Below are 12473 nucleotides of genomic sequence, written 5' to 3'. Positions count from 1 at the left end.
AGAATACTAATAATTTTTGTGCACTGGATTCAGTTGTGGGGCTTCTCAGAAGTTACTAGGTCCTAAGCATTCAAAACAGCCTTCACTCAGTGAGGCTCAATTGTGATTTGAGCAGCAACTGTTAGACTGCTGGACACTCTCTCTAGGTAAATGGACACTCATGCATACCTGAAAAGCTTGACAAACTGGTAGAGTAAGCAAATGTTGTTTTGGGTGAATCTGTTCCTCCTATAGGTCTCTCCTGTTCCCTTTTTGGTCTCAGTGCCTTTTTTACTGTCTACTGACAACTCCAGACTTTGAATATCTCCTTCTGCATCATAGAATTATAGAATTAGATGTGACCTCAGAATTCATTTGGTACAGCTTTTACCCAATGCATGAATCCTATATATATCCACAGACATGAAGTCATCTATCCTTGGCTTAAACCCATCCAGTAATGGGGAGCTTAATTTTGGAGGTACTCTACTGATTATGTGTCTGCTATAATATTCTCTCAGGGTTTGTTGAGTAACTGGCTAGCTAATCAGATGGGCAACTAGATGGATAGAGCACCAAACCTGGCATCAGAAAGACTCATCTTCCTGAGTTCAAATTTGGCCTCAGACACTTACTATGTGACCTTGTTTGTCTCAGTTTCCTCATCTGTAAAATGAGCTGGAGGAGGAAATGGCAAACAACTCCAGTATCTTTGCCAGGAAAAATCCAAATAGAGTCATGAAGAACTGAACACAATTAAACAACTGAACAACAACAAAATCAAAACTGGAGTGGCTATGGGAAAACAGACCCAAAAATAGCAGTTGGGTGAGCCGTGAATTGGTCCACTGTTCTAGAATTCAATTGGGAATTATGTGAGAGAAGTCACTAGACTGTGCATACCCAGAAACCTCTCTGCTGGTCATACAGCCCAGTGAGGTCAAATAGAGAGCAGTCCTACAGCTACCAAATTATTCAGAACAGCATTTTTTGTGCTACCCCAAAGGTGGAAACAAAGTGGGTACCTATTGACTAGGAAATGACTATACAAATTATGATATATGAATATGATATTATTCTGCTATAGAAACAATTCAGAGAAACATGGGGAAAATGAATGAACTCATAATGAGCTTAGCAGTACAATGAAAATAAACACTGACTACAATAAAGTAAATGAAAAAACAATAAAAATCAAATGAAACACCTGATGTCATCACAATGAACGATCTGGCTTCCAGTGATGAAATAAGGAAATGTACCTGTCCCTTTCGCTGGAATCATGGAAGGTTATGGGTATGCCACGTTGTCAGATGCACTTCTTGTGTGAGTGGGTTTTTGCTTAAACTTGGTTTTACTAGGCTATGGCAGAAGACAGGAAGAAGGAAGGTATACTCACAATTTACTATAACATGAAAACAAAAGGCATCAAAATTTTTTATGATTCACAACAAAATAGGAAATAAAATGGCTTCCAAGAGAAAGAACAGACTTACATTTCAACAGTAGCTAGCAGCCCCTTAATTCTAAGTAACAAGCCAAATTCTACTTATGTACCATGGCTACTGGTATGGGAAATTTTCTAACGTGGTCTTTGGAGTCCTTTGAAACACTTCACGTAGCTAGCTGCCTGCTCAGCCTTAGGTGTTGTGTTCTTTCCCCAAAGCTAAACGTATATACTCAGTACACACAATAAGCCCAAACAATACTAACTAAAATTATCACTCCAGTATACCATCATAATAAGCAGACACACATCACTTAAATTTTCAGCTCCCTGCACTCTAATAACTGAAATTTTCAGAGTCTAGATCATGATGGATGTCCCTAGCAAGGATAAATTAGGTTCTCCACAGCGTGAATGTGCCTAGGACAGTGAACTGCCTTGTATACTTTAGCCTTTTTCCATGCCCTCCCTTCCTCCAGAATCAGAATTGCTTTGCTTTCAGAACTAGCTTGCAAATGAATTTGGTTATTTCTGCCAGCCATGAAGATTTGCACTCACTCTGTACTTGGAAATTTGGGGATATGTTTGTTGAATACGCTTTTATGAAAACATATTACTTGTTTTGTTTGCCTTTTTTTTCTGTAAAATTTTCTCTACAGGTATGCTAATGGTCTATGCCATTATTTATTTTTTTAAGTTACCATTATTTATCTGGTCCAGTATAGTTGAGAACAATATGCTTCTTCAAGTTATCTAGAAGTATCAAGACCAGTAATGATGTATTCTTAAAATAAACTCCCATCTCAAAGGATTTTATTTCCTCTTACCTCACAACAAAAGGAGCATTTACTTCCAAATTAATTCGGTTCCTCGAATCCTAGATGAACAGAAAGAAAACAGTATGGTGTAGACTGTAGGGGCAAGAACGCTGGGCTAGACCTGATTTTCAGAATTCCTTTGGGAAGCCTATTCAAATGGAGTAATAGGTGGCCAAAGTCCCTTCTGTTCTTAAGTTCTGTGACTCTATGAGATCCATATTCTAATACCTCTCTTGCCACTACCTTGTTGCATAGTCAAACATTTTATTTCACTTCATTGGGCCTCAGTTTCCTCACCTCTGTAAAAATGTAGGGCTTAGAATAGAAGATTTCTAAGGTCCCTTCTGATTTCAAGAGCTTATGGAAACAGAAGAGAAAATAATAAAAGCAACTAAAAATTGCACTGATGATTTTTTAACCTCTTTATATTATTGTGGGACTACTTTAATTATGTATATATATATTATATTACAACATATAAATAATATTATTTATATTTATTTAGTTTATTTTCACATCTGTTCTACTTACATGTCATATAGGTCCTATTTATATCTCATAAAGCAAATAAATGCATTGGGAAGAAATTAAATAGCATTGATATCTGTTCTGTCCTACTGTTTAATAAAAATATTTGTTTCAGATAAGTCATTTTGAGAGCATTAAGAAGGAAGTTACTAGGAAACCATCAATTGACACTCAGTAGACTATACCCAGTTATGTACTAAGCCTAAAATACTTAACTTTCTCTTTAGTCTGCATTAATAACATGGGGAAAAAAGTCCATTTTGACCTGGTTATACATTATGATTAGAAAACACTTGTCTCAAGTAGACACAGATATATTCAAAGTATTTCTTGGACAAAGGCTATCATGAAGCAGTTTATTATGAGGTTTTTGCTATTAATTTATAAGTCTCTTGAAGGCAAGGAGTGCATTATTGTTCATCTTTGTACTGCCAGAGCCAAGTACAATGCCTGGCACATGGGGAATGTTTGTTGAATTAATTTGAAAAATCATATTGTAAGTCTAAATAATACTGAGAGGCAATGTTGCCTAGTGGATAGAGGCTTAGCCTTGGACTCAGGAAGACCTGAGTTTAATTCTTATCTCTCATATATGCTAGCCATGTGTCCATGTGCAAGTCATGTAGTCTCTTTCTAGACAATGAGTTAGAAAGTCACAAATAGGTGGTTGATATGCATTGATGGTAGAAGTTTCCATGGTGGGTGTTTCCCTCATTGATGAAATCATAGGTGTGAGCCAAAAGAAAGAGAGAAAGAGTAATGAAAGGAAGAGAGTAAGGTAGGTATGGAGGGAGGGAGGAAAAGAAAGGAGGGAGGAAGGAAGGAAGGAAGAAAGAAAGAAATGTAGAAGAGAGGGAAAGAGGGATGGAAGAAGAAAAGGAGGGAGGGGAAAATGGAGGGAGAGAGAAAAGGAGGGAAGGAAGGAAGGAAGGAAGGAAAGAAGGAAAGAGAATAGGAAGGAAGGAGGGGAGGAGAGAATAAAGGAAGGAAGGAATGATGGAAGAAAGGAGGGAAGGAGGCAAGGAAGGAAGGAGTGAAGGAGGGAGGGAAGGGAAAAAGGTGGGAGGGAGAGAAGTTCTAAAGAAGGGAGGGAGAGAGGGAGGAAAGGAAAGAGGAAGGGAAAGAGAGAAGGAAGGAAGGAAGGATGGATAACAATAGCTAATAAACTTTTCGGTGTACAAAGAAATTTCCTCACTACAACCCCATGAGGTAGATAGTTTAAGTACTACTTTCCTTATACTATAAATGAGGAATCTGAGACTCAGAGTGGTGGATAAGGATAGGTCTACTTTTTGAAGCACTTGAAAGACTACACAAATATGTAAGATGAAATCCAGTACAATTTAAATTCAAAAAACATTTAGAAATGTGGGACCAAGGTCACACACTTAAACTCAGATGTCCTGCCCTCCTAGCCTAAGGCTCTTTCCACTGAGGGCATCATGCCACTGTGTCTGATCTTATCCAGGAGAAATGACAAAGTCAGGGTTAGAAAAACACAGAATCAGACCTGAAGATGGGTTTTCTCATTGTTTAGTTTTAAAACAATAACAAAACAACAGAACCAGAATGTTAGCATTTTAGGTGGTGCCACTTCAGAGTTATCTCTTCCCAGACATGAAAAGTTCTTGTTCTGTGATAGGCAGAAGGAAGCATGTATTGGATAATGGATGCGATGCTAGCATTCAGTCTTACAGTAGCAGCACTCTGTTCATTTAACATTTTAAAAAGCCAGCTAGTATAGTCAGAAAAATACTTACATGTTTGTCAAGGAAATATTTAAAACCCAAACAGGTATGGAACATATGACCTACTTTAATCTTATGGATGTTTTCTCTTAATGGAATGCACCAAATATCTATTTTCCTACATGCTCAATTTGCCCAGAATTTCACAGGACAAGAATTTGGATTAAATGCTACGTTGCTTTTATACAGAACTATTGGATCAACCTGACCATTAATACAGTATTGATAGTAACAGATGACATCTACATGGCTCTTAAAGTTCAGGAAGTTCTTGGAATGCAAGTTCTCATTTAAGCCTTCAAACAGCCCTGTGAGGTAGGTACTACAGGTATTGTTATCTCATTTTTAACAGATGAGGGAACTAAGACATAGAGAGATTTAAAGGAATAGGGTTACAAACCCAGGTCTTTGTTAGTCCAATTTCCAGGACTCTGCCTATGTATGCTACATAGATACTATATGTAAGTTATAGTAACCATAAACAAATTATAACACAATTTCAAGAGAAATAGCAGAAAGGCAAACTAAAATGAGAAAACACACAGATTTTTCAAAAGTGATGAAAAGCACATATTTTTGTCAAGTTAATGCACCCAAACAATTTCAAATGTCACTCTAACACTGTTGGCTAAAGAACCAAATTCAGTGTCATTTAGGTCTATCTTGGACCTTATCTGTGGTTTCATTAGTGAAGTACCACAAAAAAGTCTCATTTTAAATTTGCCTTGTTAGCATGAACTGGGAGGATCAAATTAATGGAAGAAACAATAATAATAATGATAGTGATGATGTCCATGGTGCACATTTACTTTTTTTCTTTTTTTAAATTAATTTATTTTTAGTTTTCAACATTCACGTCCACAAGCTTTTGAGTTTTAAATTTTCTCCCCCTCTCTCTCCAAGATGGCATGCAGTCTGATATAGGCTATACATATACATTCCTATTAGACATATTTTCACATTAGTCATGTTGTAAAGAAGAATTAGAACCAATAGGAGGAACCACAAAAAAGAAGAAACAAAACAAAACAGAAGAAAAAAAGCAAATAGTATGCTTCAATCTGCACTCAAACTCCATAGTTATTTCTCTGGATGTGGATAGCATTTTCCATCATGAGACTTTTGGAGATATCTTAGATCCATCCCTGCATTGCTGAGAAGAGCTAAGTCTATCAAAGTTAGTCACAGCACAACGTGGCTGTTACTGTGTACAATGTTCTCCTGATTCTGCTCACTTCACTCAGCATCAGTCCAAACAAGTCTTTCCAGGTTTTTCTGAAGTCCACTTGCTCATCATTTCTTATAGCACAATAGTATCCCATTACGTTCATATGTCACAACTTGTTCAGTCATTCCCCAAATGATAGGCGTCCTCTCAATTTCCAATTCTTTGCCACCACAGAAAGAGCTGAAACAAATATTTTTGTACATGTGAGTCCTTTTCTGTAGCTCATACTTACATAGCACCTTTAGGTTTGCAAAGAACTTTATATACATTATCTCATTTGATCCTGACAAGAACTCTGAGGTAGGTGTATTTTTTTAATCTCCATTTTATAGATGAGAACAGTGATCCTCAGAGAGGTTATAAAATTTCTTGCTGAGGGGCACACAGAAAGTGTCTGTCTGAGGCAGGAATAGACCCCATGCTTTCCTTCCTAGGCAGCTAGAGAGCTCCATAGTGCATAGAACCTAGGACGTGGAATCAGGAAGGCTCATCTGTATGAATTCAAATATGGTTTCAGACACTAGGGCAAGTCACTTAACCCTGTTTGCCTTAGTTTCCTCATCTGTAAAATGAATTGGAGAAGGAGATGGCAAATCACTCCAGTATCTTTGCCAAGAAAACCCCAAATGGCTGTGTGACTCTGGGCAAGTCACTTAACCCCAATTGCCTCACTAAAAAATAAATAAATAAATAAACCCAAATGGGATCACAGAGAGTCAAATATAAATGAAATGACTGAATGACAACAGCAACAACAAAAACAACTTCCTTATTTATTTCAAGTCCAGCATCACATCGACTACTCCAGTCTGCTTTTGGTGCATTTACCATTTTGCCCATTAGTTTTCACCATTTCATTTAGTGGCAGGTAGGTGGAACATTGGTTAGAATGCTGGACTTGGCAATCAGGAAGACCCGAGTTTGAATTCTTGCCTCAGACACTTAGTAGTTTTGTGACTCCACAAGTCATCTCAGATTCCTCATCTACAAAAGGGGGATAATAATGGCACCTGCCTCATTGGGCTGAGAGATACTGAGATGACATATGTATGTAAAGTACTTTGTATACCTTAAAGCCTGTACAATTCTAATTATTGTTATTTTCAACAAAAGTTTGAGGCCAAAATGAAATTATTAGATGTGATGTTCATTTATGCATCATTTAGTGAAATGTTTGTAGACTCACCCATTTCTCCAAATTAAAAATAAGCTAATGAAAGAGAAAATGTACATTTTTCTTTATATCTGTGAAATTGAGAGGCCAATTCAAATTAACAGGAGAAAGCCATCCCTGGACATTCTGTCTCATTTATAACACTACCTTGGAGAGTAACATGCTGATGCATATTTCTTGGATGTTGACTGTGGTTTCCACTCACCCTCCAGTGGGAGCAGGGGTTTAATTCTTTATTGGCAGTGTGTACTCTCCCACTTCTGTTGTCTCTGTTTACCTGTCTGTTTGCTTTAAGTCGACCTTATTTATAGTTTGAAGCTAGATTGCCCTGCTAGAGGTTCTGAAAATTGGAGAATGAATGGCTAATAAAATGTGCAGGTCATATGCTCTACAAATAAATCTTTCGGTATTTCAGTTTTTATAGCAACCCTATTTGGAGATTAATCTCTAATCGCCACCACTCCTTTAGTCAGCTCCCTGAACTTTCCTAGAGCTCTGTATATATTCGAACACACTAAAAAGAAGGTAGGAGTCAGATTCATTTCAGACTTAACTCTTTTGCTCTCAGTGTTACAAGTCCTCCCAAGAAGAGTTAAATTTTAAGTATTTAACTCCTCTAGCTGTCTTCTATTAAAGCAAAAGCAAAAGCAAAAGCTTTCTCTTCCTTCATAAGAGATACTGCTTATTTTGTGATTCTGGGGATATTACACACAATTTAGGGGCCTCTGTTTCCCTCTTTGTAAAATGATAACTTTGGACTAGATGTTCTTAAAGGCCCTTTCATCTTTAATATTCTGTGATTATATGACTTGCGGAAAGGCTTGTATTTGCTTACTTTTTGGAGAACATGTCAGAGCTAGATTAAGCCCTAGGTGATGGCTCTCAGTGAATAAATACTTAGCAAATAATTGAGAGGCAGACATGTGAAACAATTATAGCCTTGGCTATTGCAATGGCCACAGAACACTTTAATGATTTTTCTTTGGGAAGGAGACTCAGCAAAATTCTAATTTCTTTACTAAATAATTAATAGTGTATTATTTCAGTAAATAAATTAGTGTTTACATAGTAAAGAATACAAATGTTTTGTGCATACATTCCTGATTCACTTCCTTAGTCCTTCTTGGCTGTTTCCCAAAGAATTATTTTTTAAAAAAATTAATGATGAACATCAAAATATTTCTGTTTAGAACATCTTTTGAATGGTGGCTAAATCTATAAAATAATTCAATCGTTTATCATCTTATCTTGGGAATGTTTAATCAAGCTTGATATTTGCTTTAAATTAGCACTGTCAAATGTACATTTGTATAAAATCTCCCAAATCATGAAAGATTTATCATTTGAAATGTATTTGGATTATTCTCCAGTTAATCAGCTAGATAAGAAATTAGTAGTACTATAACTAGAACAATTAATTGGGTTGAAAATTATAATATATATTTTTTTCGTAGTGGGTTTTGGCCATACAAGTAAAACTTCAAAAGCTTTGCTCTTTTTTGAAGCACTGACAGGATCTTGGTATTCAGTGGTATGATGTTGAATGGTCATGTGCATTCTTGGTTCCAAATCTACTTCTGCCACCATTTTTTTTTCTGTATGCTTGCATGTGTAGCACAGTGGTTTTTACTGCTCTCCAATGGAGCACCTGCTCTATACTAGCACCAGAAACAAAAAGGCCAGGAGATAAAGTTCAAGCAAAGCTTATGTGCCTCCTGTGGGATGGGGCTAAAATTACCTCTGGGGGTAATCTCTGGCTGAAATACCTGGTGGCACTCCGAACTTGAGCTGGTTCAGCTCCCCATTCTAGCTAGTACCATTATGTACATGAGACCTGCCCTGCTTTAGTTCATCTTCAGGAAATTCTATTTCCTTTTCTGTGAGATTGAATTATAAACAATGACCTGTCTTAGATAAGTATTTAATTTAATTTGACAGAAGGGTGGTGGTGGTGGTGGTGGTACAAAAAAAATAGAAAACAAGGTCATTACTCTTGTGGAGCTTATAATCTGGTTTGGAAGACAAAACTTGTACATAATTTTTAAATAAGTACATGCTAAATGACAATATGAATTAATATGAACAGTAAGAAGTGTAGAAATTCAAAGAAGCAGGAGTCTAGTGAGCTAGAGTGATCAGAAATATCTTCCTAGAAGAGGAATAATTTGAGCTGAAAAGATGAATAGGTCTTGCGTAAACCAAGGTGTGAAAGAAGGACATTCAAGGTATAGATCAGTAATAGGATAGAGTTGGGCTTGCAAATGGCATCTTCTCTGGACAATGATAAAATAATCTTGGCCAGAGTTAAGAGGAGAAGTTGAAAACAGAGTTGGATAGGTAAAAAGGATTTAGAATCCTAGAATCCTCACTCTATTTAGGGAGTTCCATGTATGTGTGCCATAAATCTGTGCCTAGCAAATATTTCTTTCAAACCAAGTCTAAATCTATATGATCTACTCAGTTGTAGCCACCTGTATGAAAACTAATAAGGAGAAAGATATCAAATGACTTCACCAGGTAATCTATTGACCTCTGTGGAATTGTGCCTCTATGTAAGTTTGGAAATATAATTATTCTGTCCCTTTCTTTTTGTTTTTTCTTTGGCTTTCTTTTGTTTTCCTTCCTTATCCTCCTTTCCTTCCTTCCTTTTTTTCTTTTTTAGCTTCAACATGACTCATTACCAAGAGGTTAGCCACTTAGTGATAAAAAATTTTTTAACCCAGCAATCTTAAAAAGAAAAAAGTAAAATACAAAACTGTCCTTGGTCCTCTGTCATCCCTTTATTTCCCACAGTGATTTTAGCATAGTGGCAGGAAATGAGATTAAAATTATGGAAGTTGCCTAGTAAGCCATCTATAAACAGTAATTTGTGTTGGAACTCTAAAATTGACATCCTTATTCAGTTACCTTAGAAGTGAACAGTGTACTGAAGGATTTGAATCATATCAATCTTGACATCCTTACTAGAAATGACACCAGAAAACAAAAGGTACTTGAAACTAAATGGAAGTTTGGTTCATAGGTTTTCTTTGAGAGGTAAATACAGGAATTGGTAGAATTGGTTTTATCTTGTGTGCAAGTCAAGAAGAAATTTCATTTCATGGGACACAATCATTTTCTAATATAGTGTTAGTGATTATAGGAGTTAGAGACTGGACCAGTGATTTCCTTAGAACAGGTTAACTCCTATATGAAAGAACTCTCTATCCATTGTTCCACCTAGCTTTCACTAAATGAAGTAACTTCCAATATTACTTGGCTGCTTCTCTGCAACTTATATTTTTAGTTCAAGAGGTTCCATGGCTTTGGGTCTCATTGGGTTGGTTGACGCAGAGTTGTGGAAGTTGATAGTTACATATGTATTAGTGATTGACAGTGTAAGTGGCTGAATGCAAAGTTTTGGGGATTTGGGGGTTTGAGTGGAGTGACAGCACAGAGCCAAGGAAAATTTGAAATGTTTAATTTGTAATTCCACAAACTCTTTCTAATGATGTTTAAGTATCAGATTTCCAGATCATAAAAACAGTCATTAAGTTACAGAATGCTGTTTAAAGTTTTTTTGTTTTGTTTTGTTTTGTTTTCAACAAGTGCATGTGAGTATCCTATGAGTAGCATTCTTTCTGTGTGTAGGAATAAATTAATTCTCTCATATCTGATTTATACTGAATACATTTTTTTTTTATTTTCCCAATTTTGGGGGAAAACTTTATTCTTGCCATATGTATGTGACTTTTGGAGACAGTGGGGTGGGTTTTTAACAAACCAAAAACTGTGAAAACAGGAAGCCTAACCCCTCTCATTAGAGGCCAGGTACACCCAGGAATGAACCTAGGTCAACTACATTCCTGGATCTGGAAGAGGAAGTAGGAGTGATACCACTTGGCCACTCTGATAATTCAGCAATGATTCCTCAAGTTTAGAAATTTTAAGTAGCTGTAAAGGAACTCCTAAAGGAAAAAAAAATTTCAGGATAATATCGATTTATAATTGAATTCTCCCAAACATTCCAAGAGTAATTAATTTCAATGTTAAATAATTGACTGCAAAAGTAGAGAAAAAAAGAGAGCTTATCAAATTCCTTCCATGATAAAATATAGTCCTTATACCTAAACCAGGGAAAGCTAATAGAGAAAGAAAATTATAGACCCATACTCTTAATGAACATAAATGAAAAAATATTGCATATTGAATGAAATATTAGTAAAAAGGCTACATTTAAAAAAAATTGTACAGTGTAACTATGTTGGAGATATTCCCAGGAATGCAGGATTAGCTCAATAATAGGAAAATTTTAAACATAGTAGATCAAAAGAATAAGTGGGCTATGCATTAATATGGTAAATAAGACCTATTAAAACCAAGAACTAACATCATACATAATAGAGAAATACTAGAGCCTTTTCCAAATAATATCATAGTAAATCAAAGTTGTCCATCATTACCACTATTTGATTAAGTTCTAGAAATGCCAACTATAGCAATAAGACAATGAAAAAAATTGAGAGAATAAGCATAGGAAAAGAAGAAAATTATTTATCTTTGCAGATTACATGATAGCTTACTCAAGGACTTCTAAAGAGTTAGCTAAAAATTAATTTAGTCAATAACCAGCAAAGTAGCAGAATGAAATAAATCTACAAAAAATCATTGGTTTCTCTATATATTACTAATCAAACTCAGCTGAAAGAAATGGGAAAAGAAATAATATTCAAAATAACTAAACAATATATAAATATCTTGGATTCCAACTACCAAGACATATAGGTATTATATGAACATAACCCTAAAACACTCATTATAGAAATAATGACAGAACTAAATAATTATAGATATATCAGCACCATGCCCATATAACAATAATGACAATACTACCTAATATATGTTCTAGATCAAATGCCATACCAATAAAACCACCAAAAAGTTACTTTATAGAACTAGGAAAAAATAATAAAATTCATCTGGAGGGAAAAAAAGGTCAAGAATCTAAAAGGAAATAATGAAAAAAGTGAGGGGCTTAGTAGTTCCAAACCTCAAGCTATACTTCAAAGCAGTAATTATCAAAACTATTTGGAACTGATCAACAATAGAAAAATTGATCAGTAGAACAGACCCACAATGGCATAGAAAACATAGAAGTAATCAAGCATAATAACAGTGCTTGATAAATCAAAGTATGCCAATTATTAGGATAAGGACTCAGAATTATACAAAAAACTGCTGAGAAATCTGGAAGGCTGACCAACAATTTCTACCACTGAAGTCCCAAATGGATACAAAACCTAGCTATAAAAGATCATACTAAACAAAGTCGCAGATAAAGAGATAGCTTTCCCAACTATGGATAGGGGAAGAATTCTTGACCAAACAAGGGATATAGAGGCAAAGGCAATGCTTAGAACATTTCTTAAGCACTTACTGTGTGCTAGGCACTGGAAATATGAATAAGAGCAAAAAGGGGACAATTCCTGTCCTCGGGCAGCTTACAGTCTAATGGAGGAAGATACTACACAAAGGGGCACTGTGAAGGGGGGTGTTAGGAAATGGGGGAAGG

Source organism: Phascolarctos cinereus, unplaced genomic scaffold, assembly GCF_003287225.1.
Source record: "Phascolarctos cinereus isolate Bilbo 61053 unplaced genomic scaffold, phaCin_HiC Scaffold_1;HRSCAF=81, whole genome shotgun sequence".
NCBI lineage: Eukaryota > Metazoa > Chordata > Mammalia > Diprotodontia > Phascolarctidae > Phascolarctos > Phascolarctos cinereus.
This window is presented reverse-complemented; position numbering follows the sequence as displayed.